Consider the following 20,361-nt stretch of genomic DNA (forward strand, 5'->3'; position numbering starts at 1 on the left):
TTATCTGGTTTCACTTATAGTTTGATGATCACCTTTATTTTGTTCAATTTCTTTTCTTCTGATCTGCAGCAGCTGACAAGCCATAACTACATGGATCTAAAGCATCACTATGCTTGCCCAACTTACACGCTTCTGCAAACCTGCTGCTTTTTATTTAGCTTGTTAACAGGTTACTATTTACACACCATTAACAGTAGGTTTTATGTAAGAAAAAGTGCTTTTCTTCAATTTGCTTCTACGTTTCGGAGCTACTATTTCAAATATATATCTTTCTCAGATCTGTCAGGAAAAAATCTTATATGCTTTGTTGTTGCTGCTATTTACCTTCACACTCCTAGTTACTGATTCAGATTGTGCCAGTGCAGACTTTCTTATTATTGAAGGAAACTGGGTAGTTTTCAAAACTTACCAAATCCTCACTACTATTTTCAACAGTAGATAACATGATTTAGAAATCTTTTAACATCTTCCTTTCCTTTGGTCAAGATTTTTTTTGGCTCAAAAAAAAAAAAAAACCCAAACTTATATGTAAATCTCACCTGTAAAGATTCTTCTTCCAACTATTAACTATTTCTGGTATTTCTGTAATGGCAACATCTCATAAAAGTATGAATGAGACCACTATTTTGGTCCAGTTCTGAGGCCTCTCTTCTTTTCTTCCCTTCATCCCCTAACTCTCTAGAAAATGTTGTTCCAAACATTACACTACCTTCTGCTTAGCTGATCTCTTAAATTAAACCACATGGTTAATTAGAACCAGAAATTGTTTCGTTACAACCATACAAAAAAAACTTGTCACTCAAGTCAGATCCCCATGAGGCTGATGGAACAGGTAACATGCAAAGTTTTCACTAAGGCTGCTTCCATTTTTCCCAGGTAAAATCATCCCTTAACAAAAAATATGAACATCTGTTAAGTACAATAAAGCAGCTCAACTGTCTTACATATAGCCCTCAATATCCCTTTGAATATTACGATTTTTCTTGTTTCCAGACAATAAATTCTTATACTGATTTCTGATCTGGGACACGAGCAGTCCTGCAGTGATCTTTACAGAACGGCTTCTTGATCATGCTGGACTGAAGTAAAGATTGAGGCAAGCAGAAACAGAAAGTCTCCTCACTTTGCAAGACACATGAAGGAGGCCATCATTTAAAACCCCTCTGCTCTTGGTCTTTTCCTCTTGTGTGGCACAAACCATCTTTAATCACTTAACATACTTCGGGATTAGATAAATATGCACTGCCTTTTCACAGCAAGCATTGGCCAATACTGAAAATTCATAAATATACAATCATTACTTCTAAGGTTGTAGGATTCTCAACTTAGTAGCTCTAAAGTACTATGAAAAAAAAATTATTTAGAGAAAGTAATATTTTTATAACCTCTCAGGTACCGTCCGTTATTTCTGTTTCTACAGACAAAGTACCATTGTTATATTTTTTTTTCTTCTGCAAAATAGATAAAGTGAGTCCTGGCTAGGGATGAAAAGAATATTATAATTGGGGATGGTAATTAGCAACCTCAAGAACCTCTTACCCTTAAAACAGCATAACTTTAGCCAGAAAAAAAACCCTGACAAAATATAAGGAATTATTATTTGCCGTTATTCCTCATCTTTTCAAGTTCTCCCTCAAGCAATCTAATACTTATAACAGAACGCATAGTTTAAGTGCAAAAATATGCCATTTCTTTGTTCGGATGGCAGTGCTGTTATTGCATTACTTCAGAGTAAAGCATGTATGTTCTGCAGGCCAAAGAATTGACTGCACCCACAAAAATGCTAGAGATTAAAATTGTGAAAAAAAATATATTTTGAGTAAATTTTGTCATCCTTCGCAAATGGATTAAAGTAACTTTAAGATTGCCATAACTAAATAAGCAGAACAACAGGCACACAGAGTTAATATAATTAACCACCCTTCAAAATAAGCCTGTTTAGAGGAAGAGAGCTACACCTGGTGATTATTTCCCTTCCATTTGTTTTTAAGGCCTAAAGGAAAATTGATCAAAAGCAAAAAATCTTTTTATAATTTCTTCCCGTTCTTATCCCACTGCACATTTAAAAGGAAAAAAGGTATGCATGTCCACTTCACCAGTTATGGAACCCTCCTCTTGCGCTGAGCTAGGGCCTTTCCTGTTCCCTACTTGCCCCGGGGGTGCGGAGGGGAGAGAGCAAGAGAACAGCTGGCACTTCTCCGCCCAGGCTTACAGGTCTAGGGAAAACCGCTCTTCAGAGCACCGTCTAGACTCATGGGTGGGTAGCAACTCCAAAAACATGAGAGGAAGGAGCCTTAACTCTCGACTGTTCAGAACGGTCAGATACAAATTTTTAAACTCAAGCAACAGCTGTATTTGTATTTCCATGTATCTGTATATTCAGTAGGTTTGTAACTACCTTGCAAGAAAAAGGGCTTCTCTTCTTCTTCTTCCAAGAAAAAGTGCAGATCTAAGAGTTACACCCTTTCTAAACCAGCAAGCAAGCAGTTTTGGCTTTTTAAACCCAAAGACCATCAGATAAAACAAAACCAGTTTTTAAAACTAATTACTACTTTTTTTTCTTTTTAATCCAAAACTGGAAGCTCCTTCTAGGAAGGTTCATGCCTTTATTCAGATACAGGGAGGCCGAGAAGGGAAGAGGCATTTATTTGACGTTCTTGATTTCGAGTTAGTGCCAGTTTCTTAGTGAGTAAGTTATTTCATTAAAGAAAAAAAATGGTTTCAACGCAGAGAAGGCTTTTTCATCAAAATTATCTCACCTTGCAGTAGTAGGTGGTATTCTACTGTATTACAGCAAGTTTCACAATGTCTGTTCCCTGCAGTAATCTCTAAATCCTAGTGGAAACTAGAGAAAGTCAGACAAAAGCAGGAAGACTGCAAACTTCTTGCTGACTTTCCTGGTTTTGCGTTTTCTGAAACTGATTCAGATTTCTGCTCCTCACTTACACAGGTTCTCTCATCTCCCTCCTGTTCTACTACCTATCGCTGGCTGCCTGCTAAGCAATGTATTCACTAAAAAAGTGTTCTTTTGACCTTTAAATCACTTGTTCCCTCCTGTTTAATAGATCTGCTCTCTCCATATGAAACTAGTCATTCTCTGAAGTCAGCAGATGTTAGTGTTCTTACTACTCCTAAATACTGTCTGAAGTCACACAGTGCCTTCAACAGCTTCTCTTTCTACTTTTGAACACAATCTTTAAGAAGTACTTCCAAAAACCGAGCCTTTTATATCTAACCTTAAAATGGATTTCAGTTAGCATTAAAAAAAAAAAAAAAAAAAACCAACCCACCTTTTTCTGTGTTATCAGTGCTAATTTTAACTTTACCAATTGTAAAGCATCTCTAGAATGTGGGAAACTTGAAGGTCACTACTGAAATATAAGACTCCGCTGTATCATAAAATACTCTGGGATCTAAAGGAGGCTCTTGTTAACCAACGTCTCATCTCATCACTGGACGTTGTCTTAAAAGATCTCCTTATGTACTAAGCCACGCGTTTTATGTTTTCGGGGTGTATTATCATCAGTGCATGAAGAACTGATAGTTAATGTGAGAAGCACCTAAACTATTGATTTGAAATGATTTTCCAAGTTTATTTCAGACTTCCATCTCTCTTATTTCTGTGGTCCTGACAGATAGCAAGTACAACGAGGGTAAAAAGGAGTGCCCAAAAGTTGCAACTATAAACGTTCATCTATAAATTAAGTATAGCCAGTCAGGCTTTTCGATTATTTTCCTTTCACCTGCTTTAGTTTTTCAGGAGCAACTTTGTCTAAGCCAAAGTACTGGAATAAGATACAAACATTTTATGAAGTGTCTTGAAAAGCGAGCAAATTGATGTGAACGCAAAATTCTTCACTTCTCATTTATAATAGTCCAATTATTCAAATAGTCCAATTACGCTAATCACCTACTAATGAAACAAGGTAACACATGCTTATTATGTAGCAAAATATCACACTAATTCTGAGTACGCAAAATAACTTTCAAAGTTACTGAAGTTGATTTTAGAATTGAAGCTATCAGTAAAATGTCTCAATACAATTCTCTAAACTGATTTTTAAAGTGAGATATCAAAACTATATTAAAGGCATATTGAAAAGATGTTCCATACACTAAAACTATATATCATATCATATTTATATTTCAAATCTACATAGGTAAAGTCCAGAAAAGTCCATCACTGCTTATTACAGTGCTATCAGGGATTTTAAAAAAAAGGTAGAGGAAGATATCCTTAAAGAACTACTCAATATTAGGCTGGAAGTCACGCAAACATTCGCAAACATGGACTAAGAATCTAAAAAGCTTACTTAAGCATGTGCTTCAGCATCTTGCTGAATCAGTACCTGGAAGCAGAATTTGGTGCTCTATTGGAATGATTTATATAATCTATAAACCATAAAGTACATAAGCTATAAACAACAATTCCCTGTTCTGGGTATGATTCATGCTTCTCAGAGCATTATCAGAATACTTACTGCTACGGCATACTTACTGTGATGAAAGCGGTCAGTTCTGTGACATTGCCGTTTCGCAAGCTGCAAACAGAAAAGAGTTAATGATCAGCTGAATCATCCTTTCATCAAGAAACTTCCACAAGGACAGAGTAAGGCACATCTAGTAGAACAGAAAAATTTCTCAAGAAACATGTCCACAAAGTATTTCCAGTACACTGAAACACTGTTGTTATCTCACACAGCCAGATACGAAGCCATTAAAATAAGAATAGTTGAAGCCAGGTGCTGTGCAATCACACTTTCTTCTGTTTGCAACCAGTTATATAAACACACCTACACCTTTTACCCTTACTAAACTGTGAATTATGTAGTACAATGCATTTGCTTTAATGAAGACAACAAGTAAAAGGAATCTTTCTGTTAAAATGCAAATAATATTTTCGGCCTCACAGAGATCAATGGGAATTTTCAATTTTCTTTAACTGGAATCAGCATTTCATCTCATTAATGAGGCTTTCTGGCACAAGCACGTCAAATTCTGTTCATGCTATGAGAATTCACAAGCATCTCTGGGCGAGTACAAAAATCCACGCACATCTCACTAAAAAATTAAAAGTGAACTAATTCTTAAACACTTGTTTGGATTGCTTTCTTCCCCAATTTCTTTCCCTGACTAAATCAAGTCTCCCTGAACATACAGTTCATACTGTTTTCTATTTTCTATATAATGTGTACAATTGATGTAATATTTAGGACATAAACGTTTAAAGGAGAATGTTACTTGCTAAAGTAGCAAAAATCTGGTATTATTGGGGTTTTCTAATAAATTTTTGTTTAAAGCAAGACCAGTTAAGTCAGACAAATTTTAAATAGCTGGGTCTTTTAAAAATGTCTTCTGTAGCATCAAACATGATGCTCCCGATACAAAGCTTGTAGATGCTCTTCAGCTGCATCAGCAATTTGAACTGAGCAAATACGCTAACTGACTACATAAAGAACTACAGTGAATGGCAACTCACGTTCTTCTTTTTTTTTTCTTTTTTTACACTGAAGACTCTTTTTTAAATGAAGATTTAGAAACACAGACCTTTCTCATCTCTAGAATTTCCTCTACAGCATCATGCTGATGGAAATATGACACCAATAAAAGTGCATAATATCAGCAATTCAGATCGGAAAGAATTTCTTTTCCAAAGCTAAACAGCCAAGTAACAGCCAAGTGGAGGAACAATTTAAAGCTAGGTAAGTTATTATACAGAATTTAAATGTAAATACTCCATGTTTCGGAAGTTGTTACTTTCTTTTTTTTTTTTTTTAAATGAGTAACTGGCTAGTAAATTTTCCCCCAAAACATGAACCTCAGCTGTATTTTCTTTCCAACTTCATTTTACACTGCCACCATTAAAAGCCTGGGCCTTCTGACACTAGCAAAGGCTTTTCGTTCCTTAGCTCCACTACTGTCAAACTAAGCTCCCAGGCCTGCCAGGGAAACCACAGGTATTATTCTCCCTTGTCAAAGGACGGCCAGGAACAAACTGTTCCTCTAACAGTCAGGGGACCCGTCACCAACCTGCACGGGAAAGGATTTCTCCCCAAGAGAAGCTGCAGCATTAGAGTTTCTCTTCTCTGCTCTGCTCTACTGCCTTGGCTTTGCAGCACAGAAGAGCGCACCGGTCTGGGCAAGAGAAAGAAGGGCTGGAAGGAGATAATGACACTAACTGCACCTTCTTCAGGAGTGGGAGAAAAACATTTGGGAGAGGAAAAGGCTAAGAAAGCACACGTTCCCACTGCTCTCCCGACCGTCCTGTCCTGACTAGGACCCTGGAGTTTCCTTTAGAAGGCAGGAAACAAAATCTGATGTCTGTCTTTAAATTGGAAACATGGCATTCCCTGTATTAGCTGAAGCTCAAGCAAGTACTTGCAGGTTAGTGTGATTTTGCACAGATGTCGTACATCAGGCTACATCTGTGTCTGTGGCAGTGCTAAAAGTCTCGATTTTGACATCAGTCCTGAAGGCACTGGATAACCCACCAAATCCTGAATCTCTGGACATACGTGAGGGGTTTATGTAGCTTTGAGGACAGTGACAACGGCCCATAAAGTTGCAGCTCCTCATTTGCAAGGCATGATAACGAACCACCTCACTGACAGAGCGCACTGCAGTGCGGCCGCCTCCTCATTCCTGAGCACCGCTCCAATTGGAAGAAAAAAGTTAGTTTCTATATAGAAATATTATCTAGATGCCTAAAAGATCCAGCTGCACTGCTAAACAGCCTACTTGCTCCCTCAGGGGAAGACGACTTCCAAAAGTGGAGAAAGACCACACGAAGAAACCTCAAGGAATGGTCTCTGACAGCCTGTTGCTTCAACACGTTTCCTCTACCAGCATCTGCCTTCTCTTCTAGTCTTTGTCTGCTCTGACTGGATGCAAGCATGGAAAGGAATTAATCTCTTAAACGTCAGTGCTACAGCAGTCTTCAGAGCATGAAAACAGTCACAGCTGGGAAAGTCGTCTCTAAAACTTTACCAGAAACACAAACACCGGAAACAGAAAGAAGTTTCCACAAGAAACTGGAATAAGTACTTGAAAACCGGAAATACAAAAAAGACCGTGTGACTGCAAATGAAAACAGGTGACACTGTCACTCTTTCCCCAGATAAGCTTTACGAGGGCTCAAGCGCTACAGGGGTTGCCTACGTTAAAAAGCGTTCTCAGAGCAAACATCCCTCAGTGTAAGCCATGTGCACTCACAAAATCACTTGGTCCTGTCTGGAGCGTATCTCTCAGCTTCCTACTGCACAAATTACTCACAGAGTAGCGTAAGATACATTATAAGAAAGCACATATGCATTTCCTAATTTTTCTTGGACCTCTTCAGATCTTTAATGTCAAACAGTGCAGTAAAACATTTCAGTCCACCTTCAGGACTGATTAGAAGACCTAAACATCTGCTGCCTCTGAAGTTTTCCAAGTTCTGCACTCCCGTATTCATGCCGTTAGCAGGGTCCTGTCCGCGCCTGTCCTCAATACCTGCGTACTTACTTAGCTGAGCTGGAGGGCGAGCACCTTTCCATATACAGCTGAGGCATATATCTTATTGCAGCTAACAGAGGGTCAGATGCAAGCTTGGAAAGGGGCGGTAGTTGCGACACGTCATGAGAGTTTTAGACAGCAGAGCAGAGCTAAAGGGAAACGTCTAGCAGATGTCAGGCTTGTGGCGTTAGGATGAGGAGAGGAAGGCACCAGAAAACACACCAACTGGGCAATACCTGCAGCCGATGGTGGGGTACTCAAATAAGGAAATCTGGTAATTCCTGTCCTGAAATACTTACAGAAATACAGCAGCACTGCTCTCCATTAAAATATCATATGGTATTAAGTAAATGACACAGCACAAACCCCAAATCCACATACCTTCTTTGGGCTAAACACAGACTCTGTATTCAGCAGGAAAATTATAGTAGTACGTACAAAATTGCAGGTAATAAAACTAGTCCTAGTGTTGAATTAGTGAAATGAGTCAAATACAATTACACGCACTCACAACTAACATCAACAGCAGATGGACAATATTTTATTGAACATCTCACTCCAGGGAATTCTCCACATTGGGAAAGCTAGTTTGGCAAGATGCATGTGCATACACCACCTTCTAGCTTTCGATAAACCAAAAGTAACTTGAATTGTACTCTTTTGTACCACACACAGTTCACTGACAAATGTTCTGTAGATCAGATATTCTCCAAGGTTAAAAAAAAAAAAAAAAAAAAGGCATTTTCATGTAACTGCTGTAAACCTGAGCAAATAAATGCAGTTTTTAAGAGCAAAACCAAAGTTGGCTATTTCATTTACATAAAAATAAATCTTCCTTCCCATTTCTTACTCAGGTTAAAGAAGGCGTCAATGTAGCAGGTATAAAACGCATCAAACACCACCCTGGACCTTCAATATGCTCTATATATCTACAATCAACATGTTACCAAGTTAGTTAACATCAACTGTCCGTTCTTCATTAATAAAGAAAAACAGATTTAATCAAGTCTTGTATTATTGAGGTTGGTTATTCCCTTTCCAAAGGCTGAAGGTTTCGTTGTTCACAGTTTTATGCTGTTGCTGTAGAAAACTGCCTCAGTATATTGTTAGCACTAGCCACTGGCAGTAAATAAATGGTCCCAGATCTCTAAAAAGACACATAGCAATTATTTTCACTTTGAAAGCAAGCAGAAACATACAAGCCTTGAAGACAACACCCCCGCCCCCAAGCATCAGCATCACACAGTTATTACAGGCTCACATGCTGGAACGGACTGCAATTTGCCTCTCTTGAATGTTTCTTTAAAATGATGGTACTTGCAAATAAAAATACCCCTAACTTCCCAAGTATACGCTTCATTCCTAAAATAGTTCTCTCTTACTAAAACAAAAACAGAATATTTTTTGAAAAAGATGGTACCAGACAGAAACTGGTTCCCAATGCGGTAACCGTGTAATTTAGACTTTTAAAGTATGTTGTGCATTTCTATCACAAAAGCAAATGCTACATAAAATGCATTCCTTTCTTCACTACTTGCAGACTCTGCTTTCTGGCGTTTAAATGCACATTTCTTTCCACAACGATTTTAGTACTTCCTTGTACAGCACACTGTCATGAAAGCACAAGGAATGTATTTGAAGTTAATTGTGTCATCAAGCATCAATTATTCATTTCCCTCCCATTCATTTTCTACAGGATTTCTGAATCTACCTCTCTTCACTGCTTTGGTAATTCCCAGCCACACACTGCACATTGCCATAGTGGAATTTCACCTCCCCGTAACAAGCTAACAAAAATAATGCTCTTTTTCTCCCTTCACAGTAGTTGTAGAAAAGATATTGCCATAACTGGAATCATTATTCTACTTTAAACTTGAGACTTTACATTTCTTATTACCGGTATATTTCACGTTTGAGAGATATACACGCACACACTTTTAATTAACCTAACTTTACTTTAAATAATGAAATGAATGATATGCAGATTACACGTGAGGCAGAATTTATATTTTCCCCTATCTTTTGGGCATCTCGTATCTGGCGCTCCTAAGAGAATCAAACGATATTTATCAGTGGTGCAACACAATTATTTCATAATATATCTTGAAAAACCGTAAATAAGAAACCTGTCTTGTTCTGTAAAACTTGTTTCTGTTTTACAGAAACTACAGTAGTCAAAAAGAACAAATACAGTTGTGCATGTCTTCCAAAATTAAAGCAGCGCTCAGGAATAATAACATACTTTGAACTTGTGGGTTAACATCATCCGGGCTGATCAGACATGCCTATTCTAAGGAAACTTACCAGTTAAGTGGCAGAGAAAAGGGAGAGGACTTTAACACCACAAAAGACATTAAATAAGAAAATGTAAGAAACACACACAGTTCCATAGAGGACCTCGCACAGTTTGTACCCAATGAGCTAGAACAGGGCCCCCGTAAACCCAACGTTCATGCTGCTTTGTATAAACTAACTGTAGAAAGACATCCGGCATCTCAAACTCTAGGATAAAGATCGGATAAATCTATCGCACTATCAGATAAACTCTCAGAGATAGAAAACTCCGCCCTAGATAGGTTACACGCACTCTACAACCACCACTGTGACTGCTGTTAAACTAGCTGGTTTTCAGCTAAGGTAACTAGCTTAACAGCACACAACCAGCCAGGCCAAGCTGAATATTAAGTACTCATTAATTTTCTTTTCAGCCGACGATTAGCCTCATACTACTCCCTCTACGTTATTAGCAACACAAATGTCAGCCAGTTTAAAGCTAGTTTAGGGTCCAGTGCAAGCTGCATCCACAGCAGTCACCAGCGCGACCTTCCCAATGTTTCGTACAGCTGGTTCTACACTTCCCAAAATTACTCCCTGATCTGCGTTAGTAGGTTTTAATTAACAGTACATCGGTTTAAAATACTCCTTTTCTCCTTCTCATCCCAATACTTCTAGCTGCAATTCTTTACAAACAATCCCTCTATCCTGATACTACCAAAAATCGAGGTGCCTGAACGTACCAGTCACCCGCGCAGCACGAGTTCAGCGATGCTGCGGTTGAATGTCCAGGTGTAATGGAGACGGAGAGGTACTACAATGAAGCAAGCTGTAAATGTAGTTGATTTAAACACACATACGTCCTCCATCAGCCCAGTTCACCTGCCTGTTCACTCTGCAGCTAAGCGCCCAACAGCCCAATGCAAAGGGTGAGCAGGGTGCCCCCACAGCGCCTTAGACTGCCTCTCACAGCAGTCACTCCACACAAGACCAGGTAAGACCCAACAGAAGACCCAACCAGGTCAACAGAGGCGGCGCTGATTCCAACTCGTTCTGAACTTCCATCACCGCCGGCAGGGTGGACCGGCCGGCCCGCGCGCAGACAGGTCCCCAGGTGCACATAGCAGCACGTCCCTTTCGCAGCTCAGGGTTTTGATTAACTCGGTACCTTATAGCTGCCTGTCCCTCCTGCTACCGTTCACCCTAAGACTTACTGCCAGTTGCTTCTGCAACTCGGTCACCGGCATACATCAAATATTAACTAAAAGCCGTGCCTATTTGGGAAACAAGACTGCTACCTCCTCCAGAGTCCGTCGCTCGTTCCTCATATTCGTTTTACTCAAAATTGATTTTGTATTAGCAGACCAATTAGTTTGCCCTACTGGTATAAAACTGACATACGAAACTTTATTTAGAAGCAGGCTCAAGGAAGAATCACAATTTCTGTGTTTACTGAGGTTTTTAAAAACAAACCATAGAGGAAAAACAAACGGACACATCATTATCAACACAGAGACGCACCTTTTATTTACAGCACAAAGTACAGAAAACACGACTAAGCCAAGTGATTTTGACCTTTGAAAAATCCCTCTTTCTACCAAGACTGAAGCTTTACGTTTAACATGCTTTGAAACTACAGAACAGAAGAGGAAGCATCTACCTTTGTAAATAATAAACTGAATGTTTCTTATATGTTTCAGTACTGCTAGTCTCTCTGATTAAAAGAACAGATTGATTTTGACCCTAGTGTCCAAAGTACAAAATTACCAGTGACTTAAGTAGACAGATACTCACTATAACGTGTGGAAAACTGAGCTGAAACTCAACAGGGAAGATGTCATTTGGCATGAACTTCAGGAAGTTACACAACACCGGCATGTCAGTGCAACGAAAACGTTAGCAAGGACCCAAGAATACCATTTCAGATTAAACATTATTTTCCTCAAGACAACTGCACGTACACACTTTAAAACAAAAAGCTCAGGATTTACCATTTGGTTGTGCAAGCAGTTACCAAAAGGGGGAAGAAGCAACTAGCTACAAGGAGTTCACCACATACAGCTATTCCGCTTCTTACAGCCCAGCAGAACAAGTTTATTGTAATTTATTTTTAGATTCGATTATTACAAAGTATAAAGCACAGTATCTTTAAATGTAAATAAAATGTTAATGTAAACTTAAGATGAAGTTATTAACCATACCAAAAGTCAGAAACAGCTGAAATTCCATATGGAAGCCAAAGAGGTTGAATGTTTAGAACAGGAAGAACAGAAAATGTAGCAAGTCCCTGAAGGAGGAGATTGAAATCTGGGGGTTTTTTGTTTTGTTTTGGTTTGTTTTTTTGTTCATGTTCCCTAGTACTCATCCAGCACAGGTCATGTCTCATTAACTCCAGCGGGGCTCTACCCTGACAAAGGGGTGCGTAAATCGCTTCTCAAATTGCAGAAACGGATGGTTAATGTGCACAGGTAAAATAATATTTTTTATTTTCTAATTTCATAATTAGCTATGCAATTAACGTCATCTAAGGCCCTTTTCTGCATTATGCCCTCACTGTTTACAAAGTAAAGACAGAAGGAAATTTCCTGTGCTTAATATTAGCATATAAATGCAGCTAATTACAGTGTGAATTAAGTGGGAAAAGAGGGTGGGGTGAATTCCCATCTTTGTTACTGCTATCAGTTGGCAAGCGTTTTCTTTATGCAAGACTGGGACAACTGGTTTATGCTCTGGCAATGGCATCTTCTCAAGTAAAGGAAAACCTAGAACCTGAAAATACTGCAAAATGCTGCAAAAACTGCCCACTTTTCATAAAGCTGTGAGGTCAGATGTTTTCTTTTTATGACTGCAATTTGCTTCTGTCTCCAGTGAAAACACTGCAAAAGATTTGTTTTTAAAAAAATTGATGTGGGGCCCTTTTTAATTATATTATAAACAAAGGTTCAACGAATCTAAGTTCTAAAAGTTACATTTTTCCTCTTTTCCACTAGTAATTCAGGACTTGTGTACTCCAGAAGATTATGGGGACAGCAGAGCTAACAAACTAATGATATTTTAAAAGATGGAACAAGTGAGATAAGGGAACTCTAGTCCAACTGTTTAAAACTTTTGTTAACTGGTCTTCCTTAGATAAAAACTTGTTCCCCAGCAATTTATATAAACATTTCAGAGAACTCAAGCAAATTCCTCCATATGAGATGAGATGTGCCATTAGTGGTACTTACAAACTAAAAGTCTTGGCATAAAAATCATTAATACCTATTTAAGACTAATTAGATGTCAGCCTGGTATTTGGAAACCCCTTCTATTGGATTAGTATGAAAGGAGGAGAAAAGAGAAGTCATGCTCCTAATACACAAAGTTTTAATAAAATGCTCAAGTTGAAAACTCTGCATACATATTTTTAGAAACAATAACAGTAATAAAGGCTTTTAACATCCCGAATGAACAAAAAGCATGGAGAACAAGTCATTCAAAATAAGGATTCAGAAAAAAAGAATGACCCAAAATTGCTACTGTGATGGTACACGTAACAATACAAGCTTTGTGTGAATATGACAGAGTTTCAGTAACAGATCATTACTGAAACTATCTTTCAGTTATCCTCTGCCTCCATCCCAGAACTACATGGGACTCTCTCATTAGCATTTAAAAGGGTGCAGGAAAATCCAAAGGAAATACTGGACTCCCCTCAACTGATTAGTATGATGCATCGAAAACCACAATATGATATGAAAGGCAACAGAGAATAGTAAATTGCAAAAGACAAGTTAGCATGGAGGAAAAGGAAACTTTGACAAGGTTCAGTTAAGTGCAACTTCAGAGATACAAATGATTTCAGCTCAATCTAGAGAAGATCTCCGCAAGATATAATACCGTGACAATTTCTGGACCATCCTTTTGTTAAGGAGAAAATATCTCCCAAACCAAAATTATCCCTTGTGCTTTTAGAAACCTATTATTAAACAGAAGTTCAGTAGATTTCAGCAACATGCATAGTGCTGCTGGTAAAGATTGGACATTAGTAGGTGTGAGGAACATGTAAATACTAGAAGGTAAATGCTTTCTCTAACAGTGTAAGTTCTGGACTAAGATTCTAGGACATGTTAAGTGGTTGGGTTTTGCCTGCTAGCTGTTCTCCCTCCCATTCTACAAACCAGAGTACTGCTATTAAAAGGGGGCACAGGACTGGAAAAGACTTCCTGCATCAAATCTGCTTCCTTTCTGCTCTACATCATACTATCTTGTGCACACGTTGACCAAATTCCATTCTAAAATTTGGCTTCCTTCCCCCAGCTTTACCTCCTCTAGGTTTTCAACCTGAAATCATTCTTGAGGAGTTTGACCCCATTTGTTCGTATCCTACAACTTCAATTTTACTTAATTGTTCTTCTTGGAGTTTGTTCCGTATAAGGGAAGAATATGCAAGCTCTCAGGTTTTATTTTTTTAGGCTAAAGTAATATAAGCGCTTTCAATCTCCTAAAGGTCTCTGAATTCCCCTTAGCACCTTTGTGCACATTCTCCTAACTTTTTTCACTTTCAGTTTTGAACATGAATAATCCTCCTGGGAACAAAAGGGGTAGAACTGCACACCGTATTCCAGACGAGGCCTCATCAGGACCTTCACAGTGGAACGACTTGAGATGAGAATAACTCACGCCGTTGCACAAAGTAAAAAAACTTCCCATCCAGAGATAAAACAACCTACATTCACCTCAGTGAATCATTCAGCTCAAAGATTAGCCAAAAAAGATACAGCAATCACATGCTCATTTGCTGGCATGCAGAACTGCATATTGTTAACCTCTCACAGATTTTTGCTGTACCTTCTAAAGAGCATTAATTAATTAAAGGGGGGGGGAATAAAACAAATTCCACTAGTTCTCTTAATTATAGCTCAAGACCAAAAATTTCTCAAAAATCTTCCTATTATTTCTACTCATTTGCCATTAAAATGTTCCTCATTCCGTTAAGTGTTGGAAAGGGGGAAAAAAGACCTGTTATTCCCCCAAAATCCCATCTTTCCTCACTTAAGCTATTACTTCATTACCTGCTAGAAGAACTAAGCACTCTTCAAATACATTAGATAAAAATCTAGAAGTGGCAGAAAGTGAAGGTGTTCACCCTAATCCTAACTTTGCAAGAAAAGAAAAGAGGTAAGAAGTGGGAATACCACTGCAGTTGAATTCTGTAAGTCTAGGAGAGTGAAAGAGTAGAACGGGCTGCTTGCACAGTGAACGCCGTAATTTCTGTTAACATACGAGCGCTTTTATTAACTGTCAAGTTAATAAAAACCACTATTTATTAGGGAAGGGGGCTGGTCAAGTTATCAGAAAAGCTCTTTGAATTGAAAGATTTAAAGAAGCTCACCGAATATAAACAAGTTACTCTTGTTTATATTAACAACATAATGTGGATTAAAGCTGCAGTTAAATCAAGGACAAGGTATATCCATGTTAAACACTGCAAAGCTACATCCATGTGAAACATTGACGTTCTTCAGCAGCCACTGGGAAAAAACATCAGAAGACAAGTACTTCTCTGCATTAAGTATGAAAATATTTTATTTTAGTCTGTCATTTAAAATTCATGAGTCTATGTGGCTGCCTTTTCTTGGATACATATCAGTAGACTACAGCACCTACAATTACACTGCTGCACCCTTAATTCTCTCATTTGCTGACTTCCTAGCTGACTGAATTTTTGGTCCATTAACGTTAAAAAAAACTATCAAACAAAAAACAGCAGAGAAGATACAAGAGCATGTCAAGGCAGCTATAACAACAAAGGGCAAAGAAACTAAGGGGAAAATCTGAAAAGACCAAAATTTTGTACACTAAAAAGGGAAGCCAAAACATAAAGAGGAAATAAGGACATTTATGACACTGGTTAGGCCAGTTTTGTAGCACCAACTAAAAAGTCCTCTTGGGAGCAGCAGAAAACGGGAGCTACTTTCATTATGACCATCTTTAACTTAAGCCGCCACATTTTCCATTGGAAGTATGCTAGCACTCCTTTACGAAATCAGGGGCCACGCAAACCCTTTGATCCACGTTCACCAGTTTCCTTGGCAGTAGATTATACTTCTGCTGGGCAGCCCGTAAAGGAACTGGAACGTCAGCTGACGGAGCCCCGCGCACAAGAACCGCGAACGGGTCCCGCACGCAAGGCTGAGGCTTCTAACAGGCAGTTTCCCTCTACTGTTTTATTTAAGTAATCTGATCTATACAGCTGGAGACTTGTCTCATTACGTTCAATCCTCCAGGCACTGGTATCCACTTACCTAGATGTATATGAGCCTGTCTGATCACGATCAAGTAAACACCTTCTAAAGGATACACATTGTTTGGAAGTCTTTGAATAGACTTTGGTAAGTCTTCTTACTAAATAAGTCTTCTTACTTGGTAGACTTTGGTAAGTCTTCTTACTAAATCTTCATGAATTGAAATACGCTTCTGCTTGACCTTCCTTTTCACATCTTTAAAAAAAATACTTTTATACCAGAGAAATTACAAGTTTTGAAAATCTCTGTAATATAAACTGTGCGAAGAATGGATTGTGTCCCATTTCTGCGCTTATTTGGCTTCCAGTGCAATAGGCCAAAAAAGCTTAACTAAGTGATTTGAGCCTTTATTTAGCTCAGTGCCATTAAAACAGATTTCAACTCTTGGTCCTTTTTGCTCTATTCACGGAAAACACATAGAATTTTCAGTAAAAAGTATAAATTCACTTGGAAGAAAACATCTAATTGTGCTTGTGATACTAAAGAATATTTACACTCGTAGTTCTCGGAACAACCACCATAGAAAACGCCCAGTGCCTGCAAAACATGGTAGTTACGTAGCATCACTATCTTCTCACTGAAATTATGTCTAGCTCAACAATCAGTCAGTGGAAAAATTTAGGAATTTTGAGGGTTGTTTTTTTTTTTTTTTAAACTTTTTTACTATTTACAAAAAAAATCCCTTTATAAGACCAAAAGGTGGGTGGTTCACCAGAGCTCTGTCAGCACATCAGACCCCATTAGGCCACAAACCTTTCCAGATCAGGACCTTTCACTGCTATGATGGATGAAAGTAACAATGTCAGCAATGACAAGGTGGTCTACACCACGATTAGATATTTTGATCAGGATTCAAGACTTGTGAAAAATGATCTTTCAGCAAAGCACGTCTAAAAATGCTGAAAGGCTTTTTACATCACCGAATCAGTTTTCATCAGCTCCCACGTTCCAGAGAGGTGACAGAGCTGTTCTCTGACTCAGCACACGCGGGGACGGGCGAGCACGCTCACGAGTCAAAGCAGCGTCAGCTGCTCTGCGCAGCCTCCCACGGGTTTCGCTTCCGCACCTCTGGGAGACGAGGAGAGCGCTGTCAAGGCCGTTCGCTAACCAGCGGGGACACGTGGATTAGCGAGTCTGCCACGCCACGCCAGCACAAACTGAGGAGAGGAGCACGGTCAGTAGGAACGCAGTACTGCTCCTCTTCCTGCAATCCCGATCAATAAGAGACAAAAAGAATAATATAGAAAGAATACAGTTTCTGTTTAAAGTCAAACAAGTGCCATTTACTTCTTATGTTAATGTCTGTTTCGAAGTAAAAAGCAAGACAAAGCCTGAATATTATTGCTTAGGAGGGACTTCATTTTCATCCTGCGTTTAAAAAAAAAGACCACTGCCTTGGGACTGCATATTTGTTCTGGGATCTGGACGTCTCTAGCAAACAAGCAGAGACCAGTAAGAATGACTTCAGCACTCACGTGGGTTCCCCGGCCTGGCAAAATAAAGGCATAGTAATTGCTTTGCATGTTGCAGTAGCAGGCACAAACCCCAGCCGCAGACCGAACTTCACTGCGTTTTGCCTGATTCAGAGATACACGTGCAGCATTTAAAAAGTAATTATCACACAACAGACACAAATGGGAGCTGGGGAAAAAAGAGAATAAAGGTATGAAAAAACTGGTGGGGGGAAATATCAGAGAGCGAGAAGAAAGGCCTTTTTTTGAGAGCGAGAGTAATTTAATTAGGTTACAAAACTAGAGAGTAATTAAATTAGGCTACGAAACTGGAATAAACAAGAACGGGGTCTAAGCGTAAAGGGGAAAAGAAAACAAAGCACAGGAAAGAAGTGACAATTCTTTGCATGATTATAAGTATAGGTGTTAAAACTGTAACTAGGGAGGAGCTCGAAGTTCTTCCAAATGTTGCAAATTCCCGCTGACAGCACTACCTTTACATCAGAAACGTATTTGGCATCGCAGCCATCCCAAAGCTAGGACATCATCAGACTCAGTATTTCTAAAAGTAACATTTTTCTGAAGTCTCCCAACGCTGAAATCTCATGATACGTGCGGTTAGATGATGTGTCATAAATGTCACTTCATTAGGAATGAAATGTGTCAGGTACACAAGCAAATATCACAGAATCATATTCTAAAAACTGTACTGGGAAGCTGCTTCTTTCCATGTAAATATATTATTCTCAGCTCCGTAACAAAGAAAGTAGCTTGATCTCTAAAATTTGAAATCTGGACTCCACTTTGTGTGTCAAACAGAAATAGCCTGTATCTTCTCAAATGGAAGCACTTGTCAGCTGCCAGGTAAAGCACCTATTTAACCAAATGAAATTGGAAATTAATTGCTTATCAAGTATAGCTACGTTTAAACCTCTTCTGCATCAGTTCTCGTCTCTCCCTATGTTCACATCAATGACCAAAAAAAAAAAAAAATATTGCCTGTTTGCCTATTAGCAAACCAATTAATCCAACTTGCAAAATTACATCTCTTGTTTTTAAAAATTAATCAGTCAGAGGGGGGATAAAAAGAAACGGATCTACATCTGGATTTCTGAAATAGTAAGAAATATCTCATCAACTGTAGAGACAATCACCTGCCGCTTAGAGCCCGAGATGTCCTGGGAGAGAAAACGACACCCATATTACGTAGCACTGAACAACTGAGGAGCTAATCTAGACCTAATGCAAAGGTGGTATTTGTGAGGCAGGAGCACAGGCGCTTTACAGTCACCTTTAGCCATATTCTCTTGATGTGTGATACATATACAAAAAAGCGTTCAGATGAAATACACGAGAAATTACACGACCTGAAGTAGGAAGCGCATAATGTACTTCCACAAACAAAGCTCTAAGACAGAAATCACAGATAGAAACCTGAAAAAATTATCAATGTGCAATATATTCAAAAGCTTCTCTGGCAGAGGACTATGAGAAGCCAAGCACAAAAGTATTTTCAGAAAAAAATACAGATAGTAGATGTAATACATATCAGTACATATATTTTATTTTATAGGCAGACCTGAAATACCAAGCATAGATGGCTTCTGCATACAAATACGCATTAAGAAACACAAATAACATTTTATAATTCTAACGCACCCTCTTCCAAAGTAATCGTATCTTCTTTAAGCACCGGAGCATAACTCTGCGGCGACACGGGAACGGCCTGCTCTCCAGGACTGCCCCTTTCCATCTACCCACAAAACAAGCGACATGGCTCATACCGCACACGCCTGAGGACAGCGCTTTTCTTCCCTACGGCACCCGCCTTCGACAGCAGCATCACATGCCCCCTTCCGTATTTCACAACGCCTCTGCTCTACAGTTCGGCCCTCGGGAACCAAGCCGTCCACGGGTTTTACGCTCTTACCGAAGAGGCGCGCGTTCAGGCCGGTGGAAGGCACCTCGGGCTGGGAGCTGCCGCTAACACGCACCTGGTCGCATGAGCTAACTAACAGCAGATGCATAAGAAAAATGTCAGAATATGAAGAAATTGCCATAATAAAACACACTACTTGTGATTGATACATCGCATCTTCATTGTATCTTAAAAGGGCTTAGTAAAATATTTGATTTAAAATATCAAATCTCGTAACAGAAACCTTACAATAATGTTTTACATCTCTGCTGCATTTCTGTCCGGACACAGGTTTTACTAATCACAAAGTGAAAGCTACAAGATAATGGATCAGACTGCACATTTCACAGCTACAATGTGCATAGCACTGGTTGTTTAAAAAACTAATACTACCTTGAACAGATGTAAAAATGGGTTTGGCTATTATGGACAGAATCCAAATCCTTTAATTAGTTTCTGGAGTTTACTGCCTCACCAAAAAAGGCGCTGCGGTTTTAAAACTCACATTAGCACGGTAAGGAACAAAGGTGATTCTAAACAGAAACTTGAATGATCTTCAGTATCACTGCAAGTTTCAAAGTCTGGAGGAGCCGAGAACTAGAGACTGATGATTAAAAGACTGAATTATAACCATCAAAAATGAAACTAGATAACACATTTTACTAAATTTAAAAAGTGCCTTGAAAGTATCATTTCACATGATGTGAATAAAAGGTTTTAATAGGTCAATGTACAAATAAACATATCAACGGTGACATAAAAACCTGTACCTTAGGAAGATAACAGCACAGACAGACATCTCTACTCGTTCAGTCTTCGACTCCCAAGATGTGTGCATGAGCGATACGACACCGCTGATTTAGCAAACCGCATACTGAGCGCAGGTGTCTCATACGCGACCTGAGACAACTGCACGGGTCTCTGCCACGGGGCCTTGGTG

At 39.0% G+C, this 20,361-nt stretch overlaps 1 protein-coding gene across 33 annotated transcripts in view; it reads right to left on the reverse strand.

Moving 5' to 3' along the window:
• The window catches only part of BAZ2B (bromodomain adjacent to zinc finger domain 2B), a 158,820-nt gene that overhangs the window by 117,664 nt on the left and 20,795 nt on the right, over nt 1-20,361 (reverse strand). For 28 of the 33 annotated variants that reach the window (XM_068949519.1, XM_068949532.1, XM_068949528.1 and 25 more), the window contains exon 2: nt 4,499-4,541. The exons of the other annotated variants lie outside the window; for them this stretch is intronic. The gene's annotated coding sequence lies outside the window, so the exon portion shown is untranslated. The remainder of the gene's footprint in view (nt 1-4,498; nt 4,542-20,361) is intronic. 33 annotated transcript variants of the gene reach the window in all.

Source organism: Struthio camelus, chromosome 6 (genome assembly GCF_040807025.1).
Source record: "Struthio camelus isolate bStrCam1 chromosome 6, bStrCam1.hap1, whole genome shotgun sequence".
In the NCBI taxonomy this organism is placed as follows: Eukaryota; Metazoa; Chordata; class Aves; order Struthioniformes; family Struthionidae; genus Struthio; species Struthio camelus.